Source organism: Pleurodeles waltl, chromosome 8, assembly GCF_031143425.1.
Source record: "Pleurodeles waltl isolate 20211129_DDA chromosome 8, aPleWal1.hap1.20221129, whole genome shotgun sequence".
Lineage (NCBI taxonomy): Eukaryota > Metazoa > Chordata > Amphibia > Caudata > Salamandridae > Pleurodeles > Pleurodeles waltl.
Window position 1 is genome coordinate 1396053332 of NC_090447.1, and position 16626 is coordinate 1396069957.

The 16626-nt window shown below is 44.8% G+C and overlaps 1 protein-coding gene across 1 annotated transcript in view; it reads right to left on the bottom strand.

Moving 5' to 3' along the window:
- The window catches only part of MTNR1B (melatonin receptor 1B), a 622690-nt gene that overhangs the window by 213195 nt on the left and 392869 nt on the right, over window positions 1-16626 (bottom strand). The gene's annotated exons all lie outside the window — the stretch shown is intronic.

Below are 16626 nucleotides of genomic sequence, written 5' to 3' on the forward strand. Positions count from 1 at the left end.
ATTTTTGAACTGTGACCGAGCCTACTCAGCCTTTCATCTTTCTGAGGTTGCTAAATTAACTTTCATTAAATTGGGTGAAAGTACCACACACCTAGCATTTTACACTATGCCAAAATTGCAAAAATATGTTGACATACAGTTGTAGAAATGTAAGGTTTCTTAATATTACAGAAACCTTGCTCAAACTGGATTTTCAAACTAGGGTTGTGTAAAATTGTACTAACTTTGCTTTTCAAAAGGTTTGCAAATTCAGGCCCATATTTATACTTTTTGACGCTAAACTGCGCTAACGCAGTTTAGCGTCAAAAAGTTTTGCGCCGGCTAACGCCATTCTGAAGCGCCATGCGGGCGCCGTATTTATTGAATGGCGTTAGCCGGCGCAAGCAGACCGGCGCTGCCTGGTGTGCGCGAGAAAAACCACGTACACCAGGCAGCGCCGGCGTAGGGGGAAAATGGCGCATGGGCGTCTTAAAATGGGGCAAGTCAGGTTACGTCGAAAAAATCGTCGTAACCCGACTTGCGCCATTTATTTTCGACGCACATCCCCCATCAACATGACTCCTATCATTGTAAAGATAGGAGTCATGCCCCCTTGCCCAATGGCCATGCCCAGGGGACTTCTGTCCCCTGGGCATGGTCATTGGGCATAGTGGCATGTAGGGGGGCACAAATCAGGCCCCCCTATGCCAAAATAAATTATTAAAAAAAAATAAAAAAATACTTACCTGAATGTCCCTGGGGGGGGTCCCTCCAGCCTTGGGTGTCCTCCTGGGGTGGGCAAGGGTGGCAGGGGGGGTCCCTGGGGGCAGGGGAGGGCACTCTGGGCTCATTTTGAGCCCACTTGTCCCTTAACGCCATGCCTGACCCAGGCGTTAAAAAGCGGCGCAAATGCGCCGTTTTTAGCCACGCCCACTCCCGGGCGTCTCTTTTGCCCGGGAGTATAAATACCACGTAAAGGCCTGGGAGTCATTTTTTAGACGGGAACGCCTCCCTTGCATATCATTAACGCAAGGAAGGGGTTCACGCTAAAAAATGACGCACATTCCGGGAACTTTGGCGCTATTCACCTCTAACGCCATAGTATAAATATGGCGTTAGTTGGCGTTAGTTTAGCGTCGAATTTGCGTCGAAAAAAACGACGCAAATTCGGCGCAAACGGAGTATAAATACGGCCCTGAGTGTTCTTTGTAATGTAAGACTTAAAAGAGAGCAGGTTAACTACTAGGCTTTGCGTAAGTAAGATGCTGCAAAAACGTTTGTTGGAGGAGATTCTGTATGAAAGTTTGCTGTCAAAATTTGTTTCTGTGTAGGATAAAATTGTGAATACTTCACAAAGTTTACAACTTTATGCAGTGCAAGGTCTGTCATCTTTGCACTACATTGGCATTAGATTTGAATAGCACTTTTTTCTAAAAAATGCCAGAATCCAGAAAATGCCTAGTGGTTGCATACGTTCAGGGTCTCTGCTTCTGAGTGTGAGATCGGGTTTGCAGCACTCCCTGGCATAGGGTCAGCAGCAGTGTGGATACCAGGGCTCTAATTATGGGTAGGCCAGAGTTTTCCAACCCCTTTGCCAACCCCTCTTTGTGCAGGGGTCACAGTAGTGCAAAGTAGATTGAACCAGGTAATTACTGGGTGCGACAAATTCCATGCTCTTTGTTAAGTTTCGGCAAGTGAAGTCAGCCAGATTGGAACAGGAAAAGAGTACTCCCTGAGAGCTGGATTTTATCAGGTGTCATAAAGGAGAACCTACTTCTCTGGGGCACTTGTAGTCAGGGCCTAGAGGTCTAGAAGGTGACCACAAATTCCGGAGACATTGTAACTCTTCACCCTCTATGGAGGGGAGTGCATTTCTGTGTTTTGTTCTAGGAACACTATGACAACCCTGGAGAGGTAGAGCAGAGCTGAGGCTGAAGCACTGAGGCGTCAACCTCCGACAGCATAAGGGGGATCGCATTAATAGAATTTGGGGCTGATCTATAGTTTGGCGGATGGATTGTACTCCGTCAGGGAGATAGAGTAAATTACTTCTGTTGCCCTGTTGTAGTACCTGCCTGCCAAATTTAGAAATGTCCATCAGGTTGATGGATACTTTTATCAGTCATATAGCCACCGTCAAGGTGGTTCTTGTGAATGTATGAGAACTTTGCTGCACGGTTTCAGCAAAGATAACAAAGCAGTTCACGAAAGCTTCAATACTTATTTTATTTTCAAAACCAAAACCCAAAATAAAAAAGTAAAAAAGAAATGTCCCCTTCTTCATGGGATCTCCCAAGGCAAGGGGGGCATTTTAAATTTTTTACTGTTCCTTACAGCCAGGGTTTGTCCGACGGTGATGGCAGCAAAAAACTGTCATATGTTTGCCCATTTAAATAGGGCAGGCGGACATATGGCCAATTTTTCAACAGCCCTTATTCAGTGAGGCTGACAGAGAAGTTTGGCTACGGCTGAGACAGAATTATCTCCACCGTTGAAGGCAAACTATGGTCCACATATAAATTAGATGGGTAGACGTATATATTGGCGGTATGCATACTCACGGCCTCATTACAACTTCGGCAGTGAAAGACAGCCAAAGCCACTGCAGTCAACAGACAGCCAATGCTGGTGGTCTGCTGACCGCCATGTTAGGAGTTGTATTTGGACTTCTGCCCATTTATGGGAGGAAATCTGACTCTGTCGGCCAGAGGCGGTTGCATCACCCGCACCGCTATGCCAGCAAGACTCCACCCACTGTTTTACGAGCTTTAATACGGCTTGGTGGATTCTTGCTGGTGTGTCGGTGCTGGCGGTGCAAAACCACCAGGAGCCATCCCTTCCCGGACGACCAGCTCGCCGGAAAAGGTAAGCTGATCATATGAGAGGGGAGGGGGTGCATGTGTGCGAATGGGGGTGTATGAGTGTGTGTTTGTGAACAAACAAGTGGGGATGTTTGGATGTATGCATGCTGTTGGGGGTGTTTGGATGTATGTGGAGGGGAAGGGGTGTGTTGGGGTGCAAGTGAGTAGGTGTGTGTATTAGGATGCATGAGAGTGGGGGTGCATGTGTGCAAGTCTGCGAGTGAGTGGGGGGTGGGGGTGAATGTATGTGTGTGCGGAGGGGTGTGTGTGTGAATGTATGAATATGCAAAGGGGTGTATGTGTGAATGTATGTGTATGCAGAGGGGGTGGGTGTGTGAATGTATGCATATGTGGAGGGGGTGGGTGTGTGAATGTATGCGGAGGGGCTGGGGTGTGAATGTTTGCGGAGAAGGGTGCGTATGTGTGATTGGGGGTGTGTGTATGTCAGTGTGAGAGCAGATGGGGGTGTTAGAATGGATGTGTACAGTTAGGGGGGTGTTTGGAAGTGTGAGGACGGTTGGGGGGATGTTTGGAAGTGTGTGGATGGGAGTGGTGGTGTCTGCATGTGTGTGGACGTGTGGGGGTGTGTGTGCCAGCAACAGGAATGGACATTCCTGTCGCCGGGTGCGTTTCCACCAGGGTTTTCATGGCAGGGTGACCACCACAGAAAGCCTGGCGTTCTGCAGCCTTGTAATCCAGCCATCGCACTGGTGGGCCAGGTGGCATTGTGGCAGTTTGGCTTCTGCTAAACCCCACAACGAGTAATGCAGTGGTCTTTACTGCTGGGTCCACAGCAGTAAGACTGCCACAGCGAGGCTGGCGGTCTGATGACCGCCAGCCTTGTAATGAGGGCCTCAGTCTCTACTATAACAGAGTATACTCACCACCAATTTGTAAATCAGGCACTTTGCCAGGGAAGGTAGAGACACTATTTGCAGCATGCTGTGTTTGCCATTGGGTTGGGGTTCAGCTCTGTGCAATGGCGAGACTGAGGCAGTGCCATAGGTGAGGGTCCGCTGCCTACCTATCTCTAGCATGAGGGGTGGGAGGCAGTTGTCCACCTGTATTCCCATGGACAGAGCTTAATTTATAAAAGAATAAGGGGGTTATTCTAACTTTGGAGGAGGTGTTAATCCGTCCCAAAAGTGACGGAAAAGTGACGGATTTACCACCAGCCGTATTACGAGTCCATTATATCCTATGGAACTCGTAATACGGCTGGTGGTATATCCGTCACTTTACCGTCACTTTTGGGACGGATTAACACTCCTCCAAAGTTAGAATAACCCCCTAAGTGTTGGGGCCCAAAGTTTTGCCCATAAGGCCACGGCCAGAGCTATCAAGGTCATGGTGCCAATTGACAAGCCTGCATATTCTTGATTCCACTTTACGCCTCTTTAGTTCACCATTAGTTGCTGCCTGCCCCTTTGTTTCTTGCAGGTTCTTTTTCATCCCTGCTTTCTTATTTCTTTCCTTGACACTTTTTTCCTGTGTTTTTCTTCCTGCTTCTTCTCCCTTCTATGTTTCCCCATTTGTCACTATTTTTCTGTCTTTCTCTTGCTCGTTCTTTACCCTTTTGTGTTTTTGGCCCTCTTCCTTTGTATAAATGTCTGTTTAGGCAGTGCCCTTTGATGCCCTGAACAACAAGAGGAACATTTCTCACTACTGCAAATAACTGCTAAAGCTGCATTTTTGTAAAATTTCTTCACATACTTCACACTTCACAAAGTCTAAAAGTATGATTACAAAAAGTTGTGAGCCAAGTTGTGCAGCCTTGACACATAAGGATTATGGATATAGAAATGTTTCAAGCGCAGTATTTCATGATAGTTTAGAAAAAGTCACATACTGACCTACCCATGTTTGTAAACACAAGTAAGCAGCACTTTAGATCACCAAATTAAAACTACTTATGTTTGAACTATTTACTAAATAATGAACGCCTCAAAAGTAAGCACTGCCTTCTTGGGCTGTTCGTCAATATGCATAATACTTTGTAACACTAATTGTTACTCAAGATTCCACATGCTTGGGCCCATATTTATACTCTGTTTGCATCGAATTAGCGTCATATTTTTTACACTAATTCAACGCAAACCTAACTCCATATTTATACTATGGCGCTAGACATGTACAGCTCCAAAGTTATGGAGTTAGCATCATTTTTTTACTCTGAAAACCTAACTTGCGTCAATGAGATGCAAGGTAGGCGTTCCTGGGCAAAAAATGACTCAAAGGCCCTAGCGCCTTATTTATCCTCCCATGCAAAAATCACATATGTGAGGTGGAGGGCCTTAAATAATGGTGCTAAACCTGCTCAGCACCATTACTTAACGCCTGGGTCAGGGCAGGCATTAGGGGACCTGTGAGCTCATTTTCATGGTCAAAGACCATGGAAACATCCCTTAGGTGCCCTTCCCTGCCCCCAGGGACACACCCGCACCCACACCTGGAGGACACCTAAGGATTGGGGGACCCATCCCAGGTAAGTCCAGGTAATTTAAAAAAAAAAAAATCGAAAATGCCATGAGGGGGCCTAACTTGGGCCCCCCCCCTACATGGCACTGTGCCCAATGGCCATGCCCAGGGGACATAAGTCCTCTGTGCATGGCCATTCGCCCGGGGGAATGCCTCCTGTGTTTACAAAGGCAGGAGTCATGTCCATGGGGGTTGTTTGTCAACAAAACTACGCTAGTCAGGTTAGAGTAATTTTTTGTACTCTAACCTGACTAGCGCCATTCTTTCCCGCACAACCTCCAGTTTTCCCTACGCCTCCCCTACCCGGTTAGAGTCAAAATGTTGACGCTAACTGGGCCTTAGCGCCGGCTAGCGTCATAGCTTAAATATGATGCCTGGCTGGCGTCCAGGAATGGAGCTAACTGGCACTATACTTTTTGACGCAAACCTGCGCTAACGCAGGCTTGCGTTAAAAAGTATAAATATGGGCCTTGATTCTTTACACACACCTTTTTAAGTCAGATTTTTGTTACCTCATTTTTAGCAATAATCAGGGTATAATATGCCAAATCTCTCCCACTCATTTCCAGGCAAATAAATTACTGGTTGGTGTCTAAAGAGAAAACAGTTTACAAGAATAAAGGAGTGAAGCAACTCTGTACTGCCACTGGGTGACAACAAATAAACACTTTATGACACATATGGACTAGTCCAGAGGGCAAGAGAATAGTAAAAGCATCAGGGTCAGATTGGAAGTACCAAAATGGCTGGTCTGACAGTTCAGTGTATGGGACTTTCTTTGACTGTTTGTGGGCCTTCTTTATGGGCTGTTGGGCCGGTTTTACTGTTGATTTCCCATATAGCACCATAAACATTGCCTGCAGCAAGTACAAATGCATACAGTGTCAGTTACCTTGCAAAAGAATTATATGTAGCTTGTTTTTACGAGGTGAAAACACTACCGATTTGGAAATATGGCTTTATCGCTGCTTGAGGCCACTTTTATTTTGGTGCCTAGATCTGTTTTTTGTCGCAATCTACTTCTGAAAACATTGCATTTTAAGAGGAAATGCAAGGGGAAGCTGGCTCTTTATATATTAGACAAAAAAGGGGCACACTGTACAAAGAGTCCAGTTGAACCCTAAAGGTATCACAGAGCACAAATGACATCCTGTCGTGTAGGTTCTCATTATTCGAATGAGACTACTGGATTTGAGCGGCAGAATCGCCTGCGGTGTGGGGGACTGAGTCAAACCCACTACAGGTGACACCTGTCGGACTAATCTGGGTTTCTTGTTCCGGCTAACTAGCAGTGCCTCATCTCTACCTAAGAGCAGGGAAGATTGGGCAGCCGAAGGCATGACACAATTGACTCCTCAGGGAAATCGTGGTCACTCAGATCACATCTGTTTCTCTCAGTTACATTAGTCTCACGTATACAAGGACAAGCAGAGGCAGTATATGTTTCAATAGGGTCTTAATGAAGCAACTGCATCTTTGAAAATAAAGCATGTACTTCAATAATCAGGATGATAAAGCATGACAGGATTAAAATTGTGACAAGGAGAGTAAAGCATAAAAATAACGCTACCATATTTTCACTAGAATCAATAAACAAATTCCTACCTAGGCTTTATTAGAGCACAGCATGTTAAGCTCTAGTTCTGCCCTTCAGGTTCCCCTGGGAAGACATCATCCCCCACACCAGAGCAAAGGCCTGAAGTCTGCATAAGCAGCTGTAGTGAAGTGTTCAGCAATCAGCATACAGTTGTGGTCATCTGGCTGGAATCTCCCTCTAAAGTGTATGGGACAGGGAAGTGTTTTTATAATAAAACAGCTGATGTTCAGAGAAAATGTCCCTACGTAAGGATGTGTATGTTTCTATGAATATCAGAGACAAAGCGTTACCATGTTTACTGGCAACCTATCTTACTGCAGCCTTGAGAAAAGCACAGAGTGAAAGAAATGTCTTGTTTAAAAACGCAGTGCTGACCTAAGCAAAGAACAGACAGATAGAGAGAAATAAGACAAGACTGCAAATGTGGCTATTTTTAAAATAATAAACAAAGCTGAATAAAATATATCTAGGTTAAAGTGCAGAGTGGCAGGACTAGTGTGCTAAAATAGGTGCATGGAGCTATGACCAAAATGGCTACACAACAATCCCAAATGCTATCTGTTAGAAATGGGGTTTTTGTTTCGCAGTCAGGTTACCCCCTGTCCAAGCAAGAACCCTCACTCTAGTCAGGGTAAGTCGCACACAGTCCAAATTATCCTGTGCCCACCCTCTGGTAGCTTGGCACTGAGCAGTCAGGCTTAACTTAGAAGGCAATGTGTAAAGTATTTGTGAAATGAATCATACAATAACACAATATAGCACCACAAAAATACACTACACAGTGTTTAGAAAAATATATAATATTTATCTGGGTAGTTGTAGGTTAAAACGATAAAAGATGCAATATGAGATTGTAGAGATATCACTGAAAAGTGATATGAAGTGTCTTAAGTCTTTAAAAAGCCAACAAAGTCTCTTTCAAGCACAAAGTACCTGGTTTGGAGTGGAAAATCTCTGCAAAGGGCTGCAGAGGAGGAGATGCGTGGAAAAATGGTGTGTGCTTCGGTTTTGCCCCTTCACACACGGACTTGCGTCGTTATTTTCCACGCGTGGAGACGTGCCTTGTTCTCTGGGAAGAAAAATGGTGTGTGCGTCGGTTTCTCCCCTTCACACACGGACTTGCGTTGTTATTTTTCACTCGGGAAGACGTTCGTCGTTTTCCGGCACGCGGGCCGTCTGTGCGTGGAAACCTAGGCTTGTTATCCGGCTGCGCGTCGTTCCGGTGGGCTGTGCGTGGAAATTTCTTCCTCACGGCAGGCATCGCATCGATTTCCTCTCTGGAAGTCGGGCGGCGTTGTCCAGGCGGGCCGTGCGTCGAAGTTCCGGTCGCACCACAGGCGTTAGTCGAGCGGCGTCTTTCCGGATCAGCGTGCGGTGAATTTTTCACCGCGGAGCAAGCTGTGCGTCGAATTTTTCGACGCACAAGGAGTCCAGTTGAAAGAAAGAAGTCTTTATGGTCCTGAGACTTCAGGGAACAGGAGGCAAGCTCTATCCAAGCCCTTGGAGAGCACTTTTGCATCAAGACAAGAGTTCAGCAAGGCAGCAGGCCAACAGCAAGGCAGCAGTCCTTTGTAGAAAGCAGTCAGGTGAGTCCTTTGAGCAGCCAGGCAGTTCTTCTTGGCAGGATGCAGGTTCTGGTTCAGGTTTCTTCTCCAGCAAGTGTCTGAGGTGGTAGGGCAGAGGCCCTGTTTAATACCCAAATGTGCCTTTGAAGTGGGGGAGACTTCAAAGAGTGGCTTAGAAGTGCACCAGGTCCCCTTTCAGTTCAATCCTGTCTGCCAGGGTCCCAGTAGGGGGTGTGGCAGTCCTTTGTGTGAGGGCAGGCCCTCCACCCTCCCAGCCCAGAAAGACCCATTCAAAATGCAGATGTATGCAAGTGAGGCTGAGTACCCTGTGTTTGGGGTGTGTCTGAGTGAATGCACAAGGAGCTGTCAACTAAACCCAGCCAGACGTGGATTGAAAGGCACAGAAAGATTTAAGTGCAAAGAAATGCTCACTTTTTAAAAGTGGCATTTCTAGAATAGTAATATTAAATCCAACTTCACCAGTCAGCAGGATTTTGTATTACCATTCTGGCCATACTAAATATGACCTTCCTGCTCCTTTCAGATCAGCAGCTACCACTTCAATTATATATGAGGGCAGCCCCAATGTTAGCCTATGAAGGGAGCAGGCCTCACAGTAGTGTAAAAACGAATATAGGAGTTTTACACTACCAGGATATGTAAACTACACAGGTACATGTCCTGCTTTTTACCCACACAGCACCCTGCTCTAGGGGTTACCTAGGGTACACATTAGAGGTGACTTATGTGTAGAAAAAGGGGAGTTTTAGGCTTGGCAAGTACTTTTAAGTAAGGTGACAGTGAAACTGCACCCACAGGCCTTGCAATGGCAGGCCTGAGACAAGGTAAAGGGGCTACTTAAGTGGGTGGCACAACCAGTGCTGCAGGCCCTCTAGTAGCATTTAATCTACTGGCCCTAGGCACATATAGTTCACAATACTAGGGACTTATAAGTAGATTAAATAGTCCAATTGGGTATGATCCAAAGTTACCATGTTTAAAGGGAGAGAGCATATGCAGTTTAGCACTGGATAGCAGTGGTAAAGTGTGCAGAGTCTAAAAACCAGCAAAAATGAGGTCAGAAAAAGAGAAGGAGGAAGGCAAAAAGTCTGGGGATAACCCTGCAGAAGGGCCATTTCCAACACTATCTTTTGTGGTAGTGTGGACGAAGAGTAAGGCATATCACAGGGTAGTGCTAAGCAGGTAAAACACACACGTAGCCAGTAAGTGAGTCGCACTCAATAAAGAAATCCGACACCAATTTATAAGAATAACAGATACTTTGATATAAATTTAGATATAGAGATTTTCGTGTTATGAATTTTTAGAGTTTGCCAAAGTTGACAGTGCATTTTTCAGGTGCTACAATGTTATACTATGGAGGAAGACGAAGCACTGCATACAGGCATAGTACAGCAACTTACAGGACCAATCTCGTGGGGCATGGTCCAAGGCCACAAAATACAGGTCACTCCGGGCGGCACTGGGGCGGCCAGGTGCAGTGGTGTAATTCAACATCCTGTGCCCCTGTGAGACAATGGGGATCCGTCTGCTCAAATAGTTGCTGCAGGGGTGGACTGAGAGTCCAGTCTGGGCAAACCACCAAGGGGGTTCAAGCTTTGTGATTGCTCAAGGATGTAGGGATACCACTGGTACTGTTCACCTCGGTCTGGAGCATCTGGGTGCAGAGGTGGTTAGGACCACCAGGTTTTCAGGCAGTGGAGGCAGTCGCGGTAGACAGGGGCCCACGGAATCAGGTGGTAGGTGTGGACTGGGGGTCCAGTCTCACTGAACCAATGAGTGGGCTCAGGTCTCATGAGTCTCAGGGATGTAGAGACACCTACCAAAGCTGCATTTTTAAAAATGTCTTCACATTCTTTGCACTTTACAAAGTCTGTGAATTTTCCTTGGTCCGGGCGTCCTGGTGCAAAGGGGGGTCTACAGAAAGAGGCTGCAGACGCCATCTGGAAGTCCACATTGGGTGAACTCAGGGTGGGTTTCAAGTCCAAAGGGCATGGGAACCACGTTGACAACATTGGCCCATTTCACTTTAGGCAAGGCAACTCAGGTACAGTGCTGATGTCCATCATTGTGTTTTTGGTGGTCTCGGTCCTCACAGTTCTTTTTTGGGTTGCTTGCAAATGTAGGGGAAGCAGCTCCTCTGCTCCAACGGAGTTCTTCTTGGTGATTTGGGAAGTATTGCACTCCCGGTTTCTTGGAGACTGCAGAGGCAGCACAGGTCAGTTGCTCCCCGAGGGTCAGGTGTAGCAGGCAGGCTGGCAGTCTTGGCACCAAGTCTGTCATGCTCCTCGGTTCTCGGGTTCACCAGGCTTCTTGTCCACTCTTTTTTTTTGTGCAGCGAAGATCGGTTTTCCTGGTATCTGGGGGATCCCCTAAATACTCCATTTAGGAGGCATTAAGGGGAGTGAAGGGGATTATCCAATAAAATACTTACCCCTGGGGTCATTACACCCCCTAGATGACCACTTCCTTTGAGGAGTAAGTATCAACCTGTCCCCATTGCATTTTAAGAGGAAATGCAAGGGGAAGCTGGCTCTTTATATATTAGACAAAAAAGGGGCACACTGTACAAAGAGTCCAGTTGAACCCTAAAGGTATCACAGAGCACAAATGACATCCTGTCGTGTAGGTTCTCATTATTCTAATGAGACTACTGGATTTGAGCGGCAGAATCGCCTGCGGTGTGGGGGACTGAGTCAAACCCACTACAGGTGACACCTGTCGGACTAATCTGGGTTTCTTGTTCCGGCTAACTAGCAGTGCCTCATCTCTACCTAAGAGCAGGGAAGATTGGGCAGCCGAAGGCATGACACAATTGACTCCTCAGGGAAATCGTGGTCACTCAGATCACATCTGTTTCTCTCAGTTACATTAGTCTCACGTATACAAGGACAAGCAGAGGCAGTATATGTTTCAATAGGGTCTTAATGAAGCAACTGCATCTTTGAAAATAAAGCATGTACTTCAATAATCAGGATGATAAAGCATGACAGGATTAAAATTGTGACAAGGAGAGTAAAGCATAAAAATAACGCTACCATATTTTCACTAGAATCAATAAACAAATTCCTACCTAGGCTTTATTAGAGCACAGCATGTTAAGCTCTAGTTCTGCCCTTCAGGTTCCCCTGGGAAGACATCATCCCCCACACCAGAGCAAAGGCCTGAAGTCTGCATAAGCAGCTGTAGTGAAGTGTTCAGCAATCAGCATACAGTTGTGGTCATCTGGCTGGCCCCTGGGGTCATTACACCCCCTAGATGACCACTTCCTTTGAGGAGTAAGTATCAACCTGTCCCAGAATTCCTGATTCGACCACACACAAGATGGTGGAATTCCTAAGGCTGTGTTCACTTCATTCTGGTCACCCTAAAGGTGTGTCTATCTTGGAAATGCAAATTGCCTCATGCAAAGCACATTTTCCCGCCTGTCCAGGAGCCAAATGGGCCCTTGGTCAGAGGGGTCAGCATCATCATCTGAAGACAGACAGATCTGCACACCAAAGGCGGTGGGCTCCTTTGAAGCTTTCCTATGCAGATTTGCAGGTCATCCTGCTGGGAAGGGAGTGTAACACACCTGCCAGAGCAGGCTTTGTTTCTGATCTCCAGAGAGCAAAGGCTCTCACCCTTAGGGGTCAGAATCTCATCTGTTGGTGGTAGGCTGGCAAGAGCTAGTCACTTAGCCCACCAACAGTTGGTACCGTTTAATAGGGGCTCACAGAGGTGCTAAATGACCTAGCCACTTGGGGGTCAAATGACCAGGGGTCTTGTTTTAGAGGAAGGAACACTGGCACTGGGGACCTGGTTAGCAGAAACCCAGTGCACTTCAGTCAAAGTTGCATCAAAAAACAGTCAAAAAGTTGGGGAAGAGGTACTGCAACCAGAGCCCAGCTACCTACAGAAGCTAATGTTGGACACTGCAATCTCTGCATTGCTGCACGCAAACTTTGTGAAATGCTTTGTATCATCTGTGATGCCACTTGAGCTGAATGTTTTGCTTTTAAATGTAAGCATACTTGTAACTTTTGTTTGTTTTAGTAGCTAGATGTCCAATGCCGTTAGCAATCAAGGGTTGTTTACTGCAGCGGTCTGCCAGAAGGGTAATTTGTCGTTTGATGACGTCACCTTATGAATCCATTTGGAGATAACACTGACAAACATCACAACTAAATGTTCATTTTCTTTGCAGCAGCATCTAACACTCCTGTATACAATGTGTTAATCCCTTCGTATAAACTAAGGTAGATTTATGCGTACACCACCAGTCAATCTAACTATGACAAGTGTTTTGATTGCCAAACATTGTCAGGAAAAAATGCCTACGAAATTTGAAAACGTATGTACATAATGAAAACACAAAAATAAATTGAATAAATACAATATAATGTCAAGGGTCCCCAAAAGCACTAAACATTATGAACGCTCATTCAGTCTTATCAGAAGCACCCTTGCATTGTTCTGCCGTTCTGAACATGAAGCAGAGTCAATATGCTGGGATTCTGGATAATTACTGATATCGAACACAGCTTCATGGCTAGGGAAAAGGTCTGGATGCTATTTTCGTTCAATTGTGGAAGATGATATTGCTAATTCAACAGTGAGTTATTTCAAGAATACAGATTGCACAGGTCTGATCACACATCTACAAGTCACTGGTGCTGAAGTCAATTAAGAACAATATTTGTGCTGAATTCCGCGCTCAACCCTTGATGTTCATTGGCAATCTGTTACTTTTACTGAGTGTTCAGGAGAAATTACCAACTTTTTTTTTATTGCTCAAAAAATCTAGGAGTAGTCAAGGAAATCTATACAAGTTTTGCACTTCCTATGCTATTCATGGGTATTTCTACATGTGAAATTAAAATAGATATTCATTTCTTCACCTGTTACTTGAGCAATTGAGTACAAATATGTGTTTGCACATTTAACTGTTTCTTCTCCATAGGGAAAACAATTTCATAAGTAGAAAAATTCCTTTCTTCTATCAAGGTTCAAGGACTGTGTGGCCTATTGACATTCAAGAGCACAATTACTCATGTCTATGCCAGTGGTAAGTTTGACTGGCTATCCAGTGCAGGAAAGAACCAGTAAGTCACTGGTGACTACTCACAAACTTACACATTTGTGAGTGTTTAACCAAGCTACAATCAAAAGCCGTTCCCTTACTCTACTTACAGAATGCAGATTAATGTTTTGGGAAATTCCATTTGCTAAGGTAAAGAGGCAGTTTTTTTAAAAAGACAGGTAATCGGGAACGTGAGTTTACCCTTCTAAGGGGCATATTTAGGAATAGTGGCGCAGCACCCAATGCAGCGTCACTTTATCTGTGCCCATTAGCGCCCCCCTACCGCCACCATGTGTGCACCGTATTTAAAATACGGCTCACCATAGTGCAGGGTAGAGGGCAAAAGCATCAGAATTTTCGACACTAAAATGTTGGCGCTAACCCTGAACAGTACATAGGGGCCCATTGTAACCAATGGTGTGCCCCTTTTTAACGCCTACTCTGAGAAGGCGTTAAAAATACCCTAAAAAATGAAATCTTTTTTTGCCCCATTTTTTCAGCCCTACTAACGGGGGAATGCCTCCCTTGCATATATTATGCCTGGTGCAGGCATAATGTGGATCAATGGATTACAAAGTGGTGCAATCTGGCATGTTGATTTTGGGCTCGTTGGGCAACCTCAGCGTCAAGAAGCGACCCTAATGCGGTGCAAGGAGGCACTAGGCCCTCTGAAATCGGGGCCTAAGTGTGTTTCTGCAGTCTTTGAGAATGAACCACTAATTAACCAACAGAGTGCTTGAATTTCAGAAGCATAGGATCATCTTAAGTTCAGTCTTAATTTTTCATTGGCATTAGTGCTGAAAGAATTATTTGTGAATGTGCATTAGTGGAAATGAATCTGTCACCTTCTTCCAAATATATGTCCACCTATTGATACTTGTGTTCTGTGGTATTACACTTACTCCCAGTTCATTCACACTCCATACATTTACATTATCTGACTGTGCGAACATCTATATTTGTATTTCATTTTATGCAAAAGGGATGCTGTTAAGGCACAGTAGCACGTGTTCCAGAATTGTAAATGCTGATGGTGCTCATCATTTTTCAGCAGTTGCATTATCCTAAGGTATGCACAACCTATTTGAACCCTATGCAAGAAAGACCATAATTTAGCCATAAGATATCAATTAGTAGAAACGGTGACATTGCATCTAAAAACAACAATGGATAGTTGTTGTTCTAAAGCACTTTTCAGAATGAACCATTGGCATCATAAAATAAGTATGATCGTTTTGAAAGCAGCTTCATGGGACTTCAGACTGTACCTTTTCAGTCTATTGGCTGGTCCTATCTTTTCCTTTATACAAAGAGGGGCCTTTGGGTCAGTCCGTATCTCATGATTGGGTGGCCTTTTTTCTATCTGTTTAAGCCTTTGATTCAATGGCTTTCTTCCATGTTTGTGCGTTTGTCCGACCCAGGAGCATTTCGATTTGCTAATGTTCTGGTTGTTTGATAGGCACTCATTTTCTTCAAGAAACAACCTTTTTCCTTTTCTTTAAGCACACCATGCAAGTGCATGTATTTTCTTGCTCTCTCCCCTATGTACTGCTTCACTCTTCAGTTTGCCTCGCCCCTTGCTCTCCATGTTGCTCCCATCTTATACGGCTCATTCTTCTTCCCCTACCCCTTATCACTGCCTCTTCTTTTTTCTTTTAATCTCCCTCAACTCCTTCAATCTCCTTTGTACCTCCACTCCTTCGTTGGTCCCATGTTGCTTCCCTCTTTTTGGCCTCCTCCATCTATTTGTTAATTTGTTTAGAAAGTTATTGCTAAAGATGTAAAATATTTAATAAAGATATGAAACATTGAAAATATTTAAACAGTAACATACCATGGCAGAGCGGTGGCCATATTGCCTCTTTTAATTTTTGTTTTCCTCATATCAAACTTCTGCACATGAGTCACATGCAAAATGACTGCAGTTTACCTCATTCATTTCTTGTGTAGACTTTCTACGACATCACCAATGTTTGGATAATCATAGCTCATCTTAGCCCAGCGTGGACTACTGTCCCTGTCTTTAATGCCATGTTTATAAAAGTGTCTACCTAGCACTTAGAAAAGTAGAAAAAGACAGTGGGGAAGTTTGTCATTATTTGTTGCAGGGCAACGCAGCACAACAAAGTGTTGCGCTTTGTCAAATGCAAAGAACAGGAGGGCACCATATTTACCAACATATGGTGAATTTCTGCACTACATCTGTACTGGCACACTGTATGCTGCCTAGCATCAATGTGGGCACCCTTGTGCCATGGTACAAGGGTGTCTGTGTTGTAGGTCGGATTTATTTTATGGAAACAGTTGTAGACAGGCTTGCTTGCTGCAAATGTTATGTTGTGTATTTGAGTCAGTTACTTGCAACTATCACTAAGTGACCTTGTGGCTTTCAGACTTTTGAGTGTTGGCCCAACAATGTATGTTTCAGCTCTACCATTGACTAGAGCACTCCACATTGCCGAGAATATGTAAATGTGATGCTGGTATAATGTATAGCCTTCAACCACTAATAAATAAAGTTAAAAAAGGATAGTTCTTGTGCAGGAAGTGATTATTTCCTGCACAAACATAATCCTTAGAGGCACTTCTTTCTTTTGTGTGTTGCAGAATGTAGCACACTTCAAAAGAGGGAAGAATGGGGAGAAATAAAAATAGTTCTCCTTGTTGCACCTCTATCGAAAAGGTGTAACATTTTAACACATTACCAGATTTATCTGTCTTGGTAAAACTGGGAATGCACCAAAATACATGGGTGGATGCGTGGGAACATCCACTCTTCATCCATGCAATGCCTTCTCAGTGGAGAGTAACGTAAACCAGCGACTTGCGCTTTCTTGTGTTTCTCCAGATTTACCAAGCAATGAAGGGCCATTCAAGGTGGCCTTGCATGGCTTAGCAAATCTGACATAAAGATTGCACGGCCCATAGGGGCAGCTCCTCCGCAATGGCGGAGGAGTGTCGCCCCTGCCGCAGGCAGTATCTGCAAAACGTTAAGAATAAAACAATAACAAACAATGTTTATTATTGTTTTATTTTGAAAGGGGTGGGGCCATGAGGGATGAC